Here is a 13,400-nt window from a genome sequence, read left to right on the forward strand (position 1 = left end):
TGTGGTGAAATGCACCCTGTCACACACAGAGTTTCTCAAAGAAGCGGTGATGTTGTGTGCGACATGCTGGTGGAGCGCAGGCACACCTTTCTTTGAGAAGTAGTGCCGACTGGGCATCTGGTACTGGGGCACTGCGACGGACATAAGGTCTCGAAAATCCTCTGTGTCCACCAGGCAGAAAGGCAGCATTTCTGTAGCCAAGAGCTTGCAGATGGTGAAATTCAACCTCTTAGCTTTCTCATGGCTAGGAGGAAATGGTCTTTTACTTGTCCTCATCTGAGGGACCGAGGGCTGGCTATTGTGCTTAGACGGGGTTGATAAGGGTGTCCCCGGCAAACTGCCGGTCTGTGAGGAAGATGCAGGCGGACATGTTAGGTTGCCTTGATCCAAAGGTGGTGCTATCGATGTCGGACAGCGCTCAACACCAGCTGGTGTTACCACCTCCAAAGAAAATGATGACCTGCCAATCACGCTGGCTGTTGCGGGTAAAGAGGTGGCAGGTCTGCGCCCCAAAACAGGTGTGACTGCTGTCCCTCCAGTCACAGAGGATGAAGAGGCCGCGGATGCACAAGATATGGCAGACGGTGGTTGGCCCGGCCGGCTAGGCCGCATTGTAGCACACTGAGCTTCCCACTGCAACTTATGCTTCATGTCCATGTGCCGGTTCATGCATGAAGTACTCAAACTATGTATTTTTTGGCCTCTACTTAGCTTTTGCTGACAAATGTTACAGATAACACGAGTTGGGTCATCTTTATCGATCTGAAAAAATGCCCAGGCTATGCAAGGCTTAGCACCCATGCGACCTGAAGAGCCACCACGACTTGTGGTGAGAGGCAGAGTTGTGTTTGAGGATGCAGTTGTTGACGTGCTTCCAGTACTACGTCTCTGTCCAGGAAGGCGCAACCTGACCTCGTCGTCACTAGCATCTTCCTCCACCTCCTCTGCTGACCTCATCTCTTGGCTGACTGTGGGTTGACAGTAAGTGGGATCTCCAACCTCATCATCATCACCCTGTGCGTTATCACACCCGTCGTCCTCAGAGCCAACCTGTTCTTGCCCTGACAAAAAACTAAAGTTGTCGCTCCAATCAGGTATTTGAGTCTCATCATCGTCTTCCTCATTGTCTCCACCAACAGGAGTTACAGTTTGGAAATGAGGGTCTACATTATGGTCAGAACCTTCTACGTCTGGTCCTGGATCCGACTCATAAAGATTCTGGGCATCAGTGCAGATCATTTCCTTGTCTGGATTCACAGAAGCGCTGGAGTCGACCTCTGATTCCCAGGCTATAGTATGAGTAAACAGCTCTGCAGACTCAACCATCTGTTCTACCTCATACTCAGACGGGCAGCTGGAGATTTGGGAGCTGTGAGGAAGCAAGTGCGATTGGGGTGACACCTTTGAGGACTGGAGTATTTGTGATGTTGAAGTTGATGTGGAGGAGAGCCCACTTAAAGGAGCACTTGATATCCGTTGAAGCACCTGCTGTTTTTGTGCCTCATCTGGAATTTGTAGCGATTGGCGTGGCCGTAAGAAAGGGATCTTATCACATTGTCCGCTAAAAGAAGTAGACATTTTAGTTTGTCTGGAAGATGGTCTTTCTTCTGCAGATGTTACTGTTGCTTTAACACCTACCCCACGGACACAACCTTTTTTCCCCTTCCCAACACGCCTATTCCCCTTTCCACCAGCAGCAGGCCTTTTTCCACTCATTTTGGTGGTTAACTAATTCACAACTCTGGAGTTGTTTGCACAAAAAAACAATGGATGGGAACCGAGCAGAGCTGAGTGGCCAAACTGTGGTATTAGGCCAAAACTATTGGCTGGGTTAGATGGAGAAAAAAATTATATTCGATTTGCAACCTGATGGAGGTCAGTATACATGGACTAATAGAACAAGTCCCACACACAGCTAGAAGCCCAAATATTTTTTCAGAGGTAGATGCAGAAAAAAAATATATTCAGTTTGCAACCTGATGGAGGTCAGTATAGATGGACTAATAGAGAAAGTCCCACACACTGCTAGAAGGCCAAATATTTTTTCAGAGCTAGATGCAGACAAAAAATTATTTTGAATTTGCAACCTGATGGAGGTCAGTATAGGTGGACTAATAGAACAAGTCCCACACACTGCTAGAAGGCCAAATATTTTTTCAGAGCTAGATGCATAAAAAAATTATAATCAGTTTGCAACCTGATGGAGGTCAGTATAGATGGACTAATAGAACAAGTCCCACACACAGCTAGAAGCCCAAATATTTTTTCAGAGTGAGATGCAGAAAAAAATTATATTCAGTTTGCAACCTGATGGAGGTCTGTATAGATGGATTAATAGAACAAGTCCCACACACAGCTAGAAGCCCAATATTTTTTCAGAGGTAGATGCAGAAAAAAAATTATTTTTAATTTGCAGCCTGATGGAGGTCAGTATAGATGGACTAATAGAGAAAGTCCCACACACTGCTAGAAGGCCAAATATTTTTTCAGAGCTAGATGCAGAAAAAAATTATATTCAGTTTGCAACCTGATGGAGGTCAGTATAGATGGACTAATAGAACAAGTCCCACACACAGCTAGAAGCCCAAATATTTTTTCAGAGCTAGATGCAGATAAAAATTATTTTTAATTTGCAACCTGATGGAGGTCAGTATAGATGGACTAATAGAGAAAGTCCCACACACAGCTAGAAGGCCAAATATTTTTTCAGAGCTAGATGCAGATAAAAATTAATTTTAATTTGCAACCTGATGGAGGTCAGTATAGATGGACTAATAGAGAAAGTCCCACACACTGCTAGAAGGCCAACTATTTTTTCAGAGCTAGATGCAGAAAAAAATTATATTCAGTTTGCAACCTGATGGAGGTCTGTATAGATGGATTAATAGAACAAGTCCCACACACAGCTAGAAGCCCAATATTTTTTCAGAGGTAGATGCAGAAAAAAAATATATTCAGTTTGCAACCTGATGGAGGTCAGTATAGATGGACTAATAGAGAAAGTCCCACACACTGCTAGAAGGCCAAATATTTTTTCAGAGCTAGATGCAGAAAAAAATTATATTCAGTTTGCAACCTGATGGAGGTCAGTATAGATGGACTAATAGAACAAGTCCCACACACAGCTAGAAGCCCAAATATTTTTTCAGATGTAGATGCAGATAAAAATTATTTTTAATTTGCAACCTGATGGAGGTCAGTATAGATGGACTAATAGAGAAAGTCCCACACACTGCTAGAAGGCCAAATATTTTTTCAGAGCTAGATGCAGATAAAAATTATTTTTAATTTGCAACCTAATGGAGGTCAGTATAGATGGACTAATAGAGAAAGTCCCACACACTGCTAGAAGGCCAAATATTTTTTCAGAGCTAGATGCAGACAAAAAATTATATTCAGTTTGCAACCTGATGGAGGTCAGTATAGATGGACTAATAGAACAAGTCCCACACACTGATAGAAGGCCAAATATTTTTTCAGAGCTAGATGCAGATAAAAATTATTTTTAATTTGCAACCTGATGGAGGTCAGTATAGATAGACTAATAGAGAAAGTCCCACACACTGCTAGAAGGCCAAATATTTTTTCAGAGCTAGATGCAGATAACAATTATTTTTAATTTGCAACCTGATGGAGGTCAGTATAGATGGACTAATAGAGAAAGTCCCACACACTGCTAGAAGGCCAAATATTTTTTCAGAGCTAGATGCAGAAAAAAATTATATTCAGTTTGCAACCTGATGGAGGTCAGTATAGATGGACTAATAGAGAAAGTCCCACACACTGCTAGAAGGCCAAATATTTTTTCAGAGCTAGATGCAGATAAAAATTATTTTTAATTTGCAACCTGATGGAGGTCAGTATAGATGGACTAATAGAGAAAGTGCCACACACTGCTAGAAGGCCAAATATTTTTTCAGAGCTAGATGCAGAAAAAAATTATATTCAGTTTGCAACCTGATGGAGGTCAGTATAGATGGACTAATAGAACAAGTCCCACACACTGCTAGAAGCCCAAATATTTTTTCAGAGCTAGATGCAGAAAAAAATTATATTCAATTTGCAACCTGATGGAGGTCAGTATAGATGGACTAATAGAATGATGCTATGCCCAAAAGATTTTACTTCACTAGGTGCAGTAAAAAAATTGGTATTCTATACACAGGTGGTATATCTTGCAACACAGATAGGCTACTCCACTGACTAACACACTCTGCAATAGGCCAAAAAGGATTAGCTTTGCTAGATTCAGCCAAATGCTGTGAAAAAAACTTGCACAGCACTGGCACAGACCTGCCTGGCAAAAACTGATAGGAACTGATGTAACCTAGTCCTGAAAAGGACTGCAATTACAATTAGTCTTTACTCCCACAATCTATCTATTTAAGAGCACAGACCTGCCTGATAAAAGTCGTAGGAAATGCGGTAACCTAGTCCTTAAAAGGAATGCAATCACAACTATTCCCTACTCCCAAGCTATCTGTAGATTTGTGTGAAAATTGGCTTGAAATTAACAAGGTATAGCGCACACAGCAACAGCGGTGCCGTCTAACACGCAGCTGCAGCAGTGAGAAAATGGTGGCGACGGGGAAAATGGCTTGGTCTTATAGGGCAAGGACATGTGACATACACTGCCAATGACACATGCCCTTGCTTGTGTGAAAAACAGCAGTTCGCTCCGTGTGTGCGCTGCTGATAGGCTGACAGATTGCACCTCCCCACTGTAAATGCGGGAAAGAGAAAAAAAAATGGAGATCTTCATTGTTCCTGCAGAGATCCATCCCCTGCCCCTCCCCCACCCCGCTGTACACTCAAACTGCGTATTAACATTAATTTTCATCATTACTGAGAAAAAATCCAGTTATGATTTTGGTGCACGAACAGTTATCGAACATAACCTCGAACAGCCAAATTTTTCTCAAATCGTTCGTGTTCGCCGAACGGCTCGAACACCGCCCAAAACAGCTCGAATTTGAGATTGGCGAACAGTTCGAGTAGAACAACGCTCATCTCTAGTTGTGACTCTATTATAAAAACCTAGAAGGGTTGAAACATCAAAATAAATTGTCACTACAGCACCATTATGTATTTTGAAAATGTGAGTAAAGAGAGGCATGCTCAAATTCAACCCAATAAATTCATCATAATTTACACCACAAAAATAACATAAATCGAGACAAAAATATCCTTTAGTCCATGACTGGAGTTCAGTTCTGATGCTGGCACATACATATCAGATGAAAGATGTGCCAAATTGATTGAAAGGCAAATTAAAGAGAGCCTTTCACCAATTAGCAATAAAAGTATTTGGCATCCAATCAGTTAACTTTAGTTAAGTCCAAGTAGGTGTCATTAGATACTTATCACTGGGTGGGGTGTACTTGTTCTCCCAGTATGAGTTTGCTATCTGGCAACACCCACTTGGGACATCATAAAAGTTAACTCATTAAGTGACAAATACTTTGATTGCTAATATCGCAACGGAAAGGCAAAATTAAAATAAAGTTTTATTCTGCTCTGCAGCCACTATTACAGCATGTGCCCAGTTCAACATGAATGGTCTTCTTCGGCACATATTACTCTAGCACGTTAGCTCAAAACTGGCATACAAAATGTATCCATCTATCTCCGCTCTTCTCAGACTTTAAGAAGCCACAGATATCAATAAAAAAGGGGATGGTGGAGATAAATAATAAATAAATAAAAGATAAAGGGAAAACACTTATAGGTACATCTCACTAAATTAGAATATCATCAAAAAATTTATTTATTTCAGTTCTTCAATACAAAAAGTGAAACTCATATTATATAGAGTCATTACACACAGAGTGATCTATTTCAAGTGTTTTTTTTTCTATTAATGTTAATGATTATGAATTACAGCCAATGAAACACAAAAGTCATTATCTCAGTAAATTAGAATAATTAACAAAAAACACCTGCAAAGGCTTCCTAAGTGTTTAAAAGGGTCCGTCCCTGTTTCAGTAGGCTCCACAATCATGGGGAAGACTACTGAATTGACAGATGTCCAGAAGGTAGTCATTGACACAAAGTAAATGCAAAGTAAATTTGCATTTCATTTGGAAATCAAGGTCCCAGAGTCTGGAGGAAGAGTGGAGAGGCACACAACCCAAGCTGATTGAGGTCTAGTGTGAAGTTTCTACAATCAGTGATGGTTTGGGGAGCCATGTCATCTGCTGGTGTAGGTCCACTGTGTTTTATCAAGACCAAAGTCAGCGCAGCCGTCTACCAGGAAATTTTAGAGCACTTCATGCTTCCTTCTGCTGACAAGCTTTTTGGAGATGGAAATGTCATTGTCCAGCAGGACTTGGCACCTGTCCACACTGCCACACCTAGTTTACACACAACAGTATCACTGTGCTTGATTGGCCAGCAAACTCGCCTAAACTTAACCCCATAGAGAATCTATGGGGTATTGTCAAGAGGAAGATGAGAGACACCAGACCCAACAATGCAGACGAGCCGAAGACTTCTATCAAAGCAACCTGGGCTTCCATAACACCTCAGCAGTGCCACAGGCTGATCGCCTCCATGCCACGCCGCATTGATGCAGTAATTGATGCAAAAGCAGCCCCAACCAAGTATTGAGTGCATTTACTGAACATACATTTCAGTAGGCCAACATTACGGATTTTAAAAACATTTTTCAAGCTGGTGTTATAAAGTATTCTAATTTACTGAGATAATGACTTTTGTGTTTTCATTGGCTGTAAGCCATAATCATCAACATTAACAGAAATAAACACTTGAAATAGATCACTCTGTTTGTAATGACTCTATATAATATATGAGTTTCACTTTTTGTATTGAAGAACTAAAATAGATTAAGTTTTTGATGATATTCTAATTTAGTGAGATGCACCTGTAAATGTTTTGCTTCATCATAGTGCACTGAGCGCCTGTGCTTGGTTTGAACAATCTTTCTGTACTGACAAAGTTCCTTTAAACGTTTGTCTTCTGTTACAAATTTTAATAGTTATTATTTCTTTGCTTTTATGATTGGCATTTTAGAGTTTTTCTGTTGTACATAAAACTAGATAAAACTCAAATATGGCATGATCAGTATGTATGCATTTACCATCAGAGTTTCATCAGTATTCTTGTATGCAACAAAACTCATGGAGGTTTTCCAAGTTTCTCCTATTAGTCAGTAAAAAACAGACTGGATTTAGGCTATGTGCACACAGCACGTTTTTGGTGCGTTTTTTCAATTTTTTTTCTGCGCGGAAATGGGCCAAAAACGCTAGGGATTCCTTGTGACAGCTAATGCAACGACAATCCTGAAGTGTTGTGCACATGATCAGGAATTTTCCTGTCAGGATTGTCATTGTGTTTAAATCTGCAGCATGTCAATTCTTTGTGCGTTTTTGCAGTATTTTTCAGCCATTGACTTCAATTGAGTCAGTCAAATCCGCACCAAAAACGCAGGTATAAAAATATTTGCGGATTTGCTGTGGATGTTTGCTGCATATTTGATGCCCATGAGAGAATACTCCTTCAATCATCCTGCGGCCGCTCCCGCTGATAATAGCGGGAGCAGGCACGGCTGAGGGGAGGAGTAGTCTCCTCAGCCGGCGTCTGTGCGCAGTATAAAAAAAAAAGTTTAAAAAAAAGTTAAAATAAATTGCTATTAAAATAAAAAACGCCATATATTCACCTGTCCGCCGTCATCACGATATCCCACGGTGATCCGATATCCCACGGTGATCCGATATCCCGGCAGCACTCTATACACTGACGGGAGCGTGATTGCTCCCGGTAGTTTATAGCGCTGAACTGCCAGGACTGAGGTCACTGAAGTTCAATCAGCTGATGATCATCTGAGGGTCCCGGTGACCTCACTTATGGCACACTTACGGCACCGATGCTGCTTGAGAATTTTCTCACGCAATACTGATCCAGCAAGTGAGATAACCAGAGCTCTTAGCTGATCATCAGCTGATTGAACTCCAGTGACCTCCGTCCCGGGAGCTCAGCACTATACACTGACAGGAGTGATTACACTCCTGTCAGTGTATAGAGTGCTGTCCTCTAGAACAGTCACACCGGTGATTGCTGATGTGACTGCTCTAGAAGTGACACAGATCGTCGTGGGACACTTTAGATTATATCATCACTGTGGACAGGTGAGGGATATGGCTGTTTTTTATATTTGTTTTACAGGTGACAATGGCTTCAGCGGATTAGGCGTTAGGTGAGTATACTGTGTTTTTTATTGTTAAATAAATGATTAAAACCATGTTTAATTTTATTTAAAATACAAAACTTTATTCTGGCCATGTCTTTATTTAAAAATTGTTAGTACGGTATTAGTAATGGGCCCCTTCATTACTAACCTGGGCTTCATGTCAGCTGCCAATACAAGGCTGAGATGAAGCTCAACCCTATTAACCCACTTGCCACTTCCCCTTCGCAAAGTGGGAAGAGTGGAGGCTAAGAGCCAGATTTGGCGTATCTTATGGATGCGCCAGTTCTGGGGTTGCTGAGAGCTGATATCATTAGTCTTGGAGGGGAACAGGATCCATGGCCCCTTACTTGGCTATTAATATCAGGCCGCAGCTGTCTGCCTAGCCTTTGCTGGTTAGATTTTATATGGGGACCCTACGTCAATTTTTTTCTGGGGTACCCCTGTAATCTAGCCAGTAAAAGCTAAGCAAACAGCTGTGGCTGTTATTAATAGCCAGGGAACATTTATGGCTAATGGCCCCTTCCCCGGCTAGTAGTATCAGCCCCAAATGGTTGGGTTTCCCTCTGCTGGTTATGAAAAAGACGCGGGAGTCCACGCCATTTTTTTTAATTTAAGAGTATGTGCCCACTATCCGGACATAGCAGCCCTTTGGACGCAGTATATTTTTGCTGCGTACAAATTGCTGTGTTCTATTGAACGCAGGTAAATCCACATGTGTTCACTGAACCATGCGGATTTACCGCATTCAATACATTCTAGTGGTCAAATTTCTGTTGCAGAGACTAGTGACTCTGCAAGAGAAATTGACATGCTGCTCCTGAAAGACTTGCCGCATGTCAGTGTCTGTAGGTGATCCACTGCCTCAGATGCACGCATAGTGAACATGGGATTTCTAGAAATAGCATACTGTAACATCTGGCCGCTGCGGGTTTGATGCTGCATAAATACGCAAACCAACAGCATTTCCTGATCATGGCCATGTACCCAAACTCACACGCAGCATGACACTAGTCTTTGCTGCAGATTTTAACCAACTGAAGTGTCATTACATGTGGTGGATCTGCATGTACTGACAAAACAAGTGCGGCATTAGAACACAGTGTTTTGGATGCAGTGAAAATGCGCTGCGTCTAAAGCGCTGCTGCTTGCTGATCGTGGCGACGTAGTGGCTAATCAAACAGCTGTGAGCTGTTATTAATAGCCAGGGAACATGTTGGCCTAATGACCCCTTCCTAGACTAAAAATAGCAGCCCTCAGCTGCCCCAGAAATTACATGAATGGGAATTAGGGCTAATGGGATTAGGGTTTATGGGATTAGGGTTCGCTGACACCAAGCCTTTTGTTTAGTGATAAAGAGGTGCCAACCAGACACCATCATTACTAAACCTGTAAGAAAAGAGTTAAATTAACACACACAGAATAAATTACTTTATTTGAAATACAACAGACACATTCTTTAATCAATTAAATTAACCAATATACTTACCCCAGGTCCGATGGTAATCCAAGGGTTAAAGCGATGTCCCACGATTCTTTTTTCAAATATCTTTATTTAGCTCCAAAAAGCATTCATTGCTGTACAAAAACGCATGCAAAAAAACGCACATTTTTTCCGCAGCATTTTTGCTGCCAAGAGGTGCAGAAACCTTGCAGAAATTTCTGCAATCAAATACTGAACATGCCCACATAACCTAAGATGCAATTAGGATGCTGTCAGTGTGCAGTCTGTTTTTCTTTTTAACCCATTCACTTGAATAAATGAATTCTGTCCTCAAAATTGACCAAAATAGGAAATTTCTTCGCTTTATGTGGACCATCAGTCAGTAAAAAACTGACGTGTGCACATTTGCATGATATATTGTGTCAGTGGCTGTCAATGTAATACACTGAGTGCACTCATACAAAAACAGTAATATACTGTTATATATATACTCTTATGAATGAATTCTAAGGCCACGTGCACACGTTCAGTATTTGGTCAGTATTTTACATCAATGTTTGTGAGCCATAACCAGGAGTGGGTGATGAATACAGAAGTGGTGACGTGTTTCTATTATACTTTTCCTCTGATTGTTCCATTCCTGACTTTGGTTTCCAAATACTGATGTAAAATACTGACCAAAAACTGAGTACATGAAGGTGGCCTAAGGTTCTAATAGGGCTGATGTAATAAATTGTCCTTTATTAATTAAAAAACTGAGAACTTCAACCCAAGGAAAGATTGGGTGATATTTAATAATCTAAATGTGATTTACTGTAATTTGGCAGAAAAATTGTAGTACTACGCAGTAATAAGTCTCATTCCGATGTGTTCTGTGTTATAATCTATGGGGCTATTCACATGTCCCTTTTTTTTCCCAGTAGTGCCAATACAAGTCTATGGTCTGTGAAAAATTCATCACACACATGGCATCCATGCACCATCAGTGTATGGGTCTATGAAAATCCAGGACAGCACACAGAAGTCATCAGTGTGCAGTCTGTGTGCTGTTCTTGATTAACACTGTAATGGATAGGAGACGATTTGCCATTTATTTATTTTCAATTTGTGAAAATCACTGATGAAACACTGAAGATAACATCTGACACACTGACCAAACACTGATGAAACTCAGATGAAAAACACTGATGAAACTCATGCCGTAAAATTACTGATGTCTGAAAGAGGTCTAAGGCCATGGCCCCACTATCAGTATTCGGTCAGTATTTTTTCTCAGGAGTGGGAGCCAAAACAAGGAGTGGATGATAGATGCTGAATTAGTACACTTCTGCCATCTCCTATCTCAGTAATGGGAAAGTCTCTTCACTGAATGCAGATTTTACCTCAGAATAGAGACTTTTGATAATGACTGATCAATTTTGGCAGAGAAAGAAGCAGATTTCTCTGATAAGATATATTACAAAGTTGCTTACTTTCACGTGTAGTATTGATTTATGAAATATAAATTAAAATGACTGTTACGCTTTAAAGAAATTTATTATCAGAAAATGGCCTATTGTTTAAATTCAGTTTTTGTGTTAAAAGGAACTTGTTACCATGAAAATGCAGTCCAATCTGCAGGTGACTCGCCCCCTGGGCCTTGGGGTACCCGGAAACGGGCTTCTGTACGATGCTGGGGGTAGTAGTGGCAACCCGATCCCATGGCTCAGGGTGGTCAGACCAAATTGTGGCGGTCTATTTATCAGTGTTTTAAATGTCCGACTACGCCACCCGTGGATTGCGGTCAGGGATAACCGCCGCTGCAGGGCAGGCCACTGGGGCTGGTGTTGGTGTGCAGCACAGAGGTAGAATAACTCCCCACGGGAGGAGTGTAGCCCCAGGGCAGTGTAGGTGGATGTTGGGGGTGATGATTCCGTCCGCGACGGTCAGAATGCAGAGTCCGCTTAAACAGTTCAGGGTCTTTATTATAACAGATGGTAATGACCCAACAACAGTACCGGCTAGAAGGGGGCCTGGATGTCTGAGAACACTCGGGAAGCCCCTCTGGTCAGGGTGAGGGAGTAGGCCTACTGTGCTCTCTATGCTCTTTCTGACTAGTTCCCCCTTTAGTAGTAAAATAGCCCACGTCCCTGAATGTGCCGTGTATTCTCACCCGTATGGCTTGCAACTTGGGCTCCTTTTACCTCTGGCCTCTCTTGGCTTTGCTGGTCCTTTCTGTTGTGGCGGAGCCTCCGGGCTTTTTAGGCCAAGGACATGAAATCCCTCGCGGATTGGTTCTCTGCTGCTGTACTTAGTCTTTACAGCCTCGGACCCCAATGTCCGGTAGATTATTCTCCCTTTCTGCCAGGACAGGCTCTCGGCACCATACGTCCCTGGCTAGCAGTTCCTCCACTGCCTCACGACCTCCTCAGCTACAGCTGAACTGTCGCTCCTTCTCTGGGACTAGTGTCACTCCTGAGCTAGGTCGTCCAGTTCTCACTAACCCTGCCCCCAGTTCCAGCTTTTATAGGGGCTGCCAGCTCCCACTACTGGCCTGGGACAGGAGGTGCTGTATGCTAATTGTCCCTAACCAGGGAACCTCTCTCCTGCTCTCAGACACAGCCTTTATTATTTGTGGCATCCAGGCCTGGGGTGACACACAGGCACCATATTACAAAGCAGGGAGAGCGGAGTGTTTGATATATAGTTTTGTGAGAAAAGATTCAGTATTCCCGCATTTTCATCATTTAATCCTCTGCTCTTACCTGGGATTTTCGGTCCAGTGGGCGGTCCTATCAGTGATTGACAGCTGCTTTGCATAAGAGTGCAGTCAGTGATAACTGTCAGTCACTGATAGGACCGGCCAGTGGACTGAAAATACCTGAAAATGATGAAAAAGCAGGTTATACAGAATCCTTTCTCAGAAAAATAGATATCAATCTCATTCGATCTTCCTGCTTATAACACGGTGCCTGCAGATTGGACTGTAATTTCATGATGACAGGTTCCCTTTAAATTTATTTTTTTATATTTGACATTACATTTTTGTTTAAATATCACAATTCTGTACTAGAAAAAAATGTATCATCATGCAATTTTTATAGTGCTGTCTAGGGCTATATTAAACTTTTGATCATTAAGAAGAAACACATTTTGGGACGTGGTAATTCAACAAAATATTTATACATTCCATTCTACTTTTAATCTAATATAATTGTATATTACTTTTAAAATCTCCCAACAGACATCTCCAATCTAACAAAATCACAGCCTATACCTTCACCAATTAGTACTCCAGCACCAAAACCTGAACTTTGTAAGGAGAATGTGTGCTACAATGATGGCGTTTGCATTTTGGAGAATTCCAACAGAGTTTGCAGGTAAAGTGAAGATCATGAATGTACTTTTATATTGGCAAAAAGGTTTACCAAATTATCCTTGTTACTTATTCTGTGATCAGGCATATTGTTTTGTTGCTTCCTGTAAATTCAGGAGAATCCCTGAAATTTCCTGCGCTGGGGCTTATTACAAATTTATCTGCCTAGGTCTATGAGCCACCCAAACCTAGTTTGGCCATGCACAGTGTCACTATCTATCCTTCAATTTTGTATGTTGCTTTTTGTGTATAACATTGTGTCCAGAACACAGGGGACAAAGTGTCAGGGTTTAATTACAGGTTGGATTACCCTAAACATGTGAGTTAATGATGAAAAAAATAAATCTACAAGTCTTTTATGTTCCCAATCCTGGCCAGTGGCCATACCCTTGACA

At 41.6% G+C, this 13,400-nt stretch overlaps 1 pseudogene; it reads left to right on the forward strand.

Annotated features, from left to right (window-relative positions):
• LOC141264698 (meprin A subunit beta-like) overlaps window positions 1-13,182 on the forward strand; it is a 78,175-nt pseudogene extending 64,993 nt beyond the window's left edge.
• Window positions 13,183-13,400: the final 218 nt, after the last annotated feature.

The sequence above is a fragment of the Phyllobates terribilis genome, unplaced genomic scaffold (assembly GCF_046119375.1).
Source record: "Phyllobates terribilis strain yellow unplaced genomic scaffold, ASM4611937v1 Scaffold_4__5_contigs__length_816908805, whole genome shotgun sequence".
NCBI classification, from domain to species: Eukaryota; Metazoa; Chordata; class Amphibia; order Anura; family Dendrobatidae; genus Phyllobates; species Phyllobates terribilis.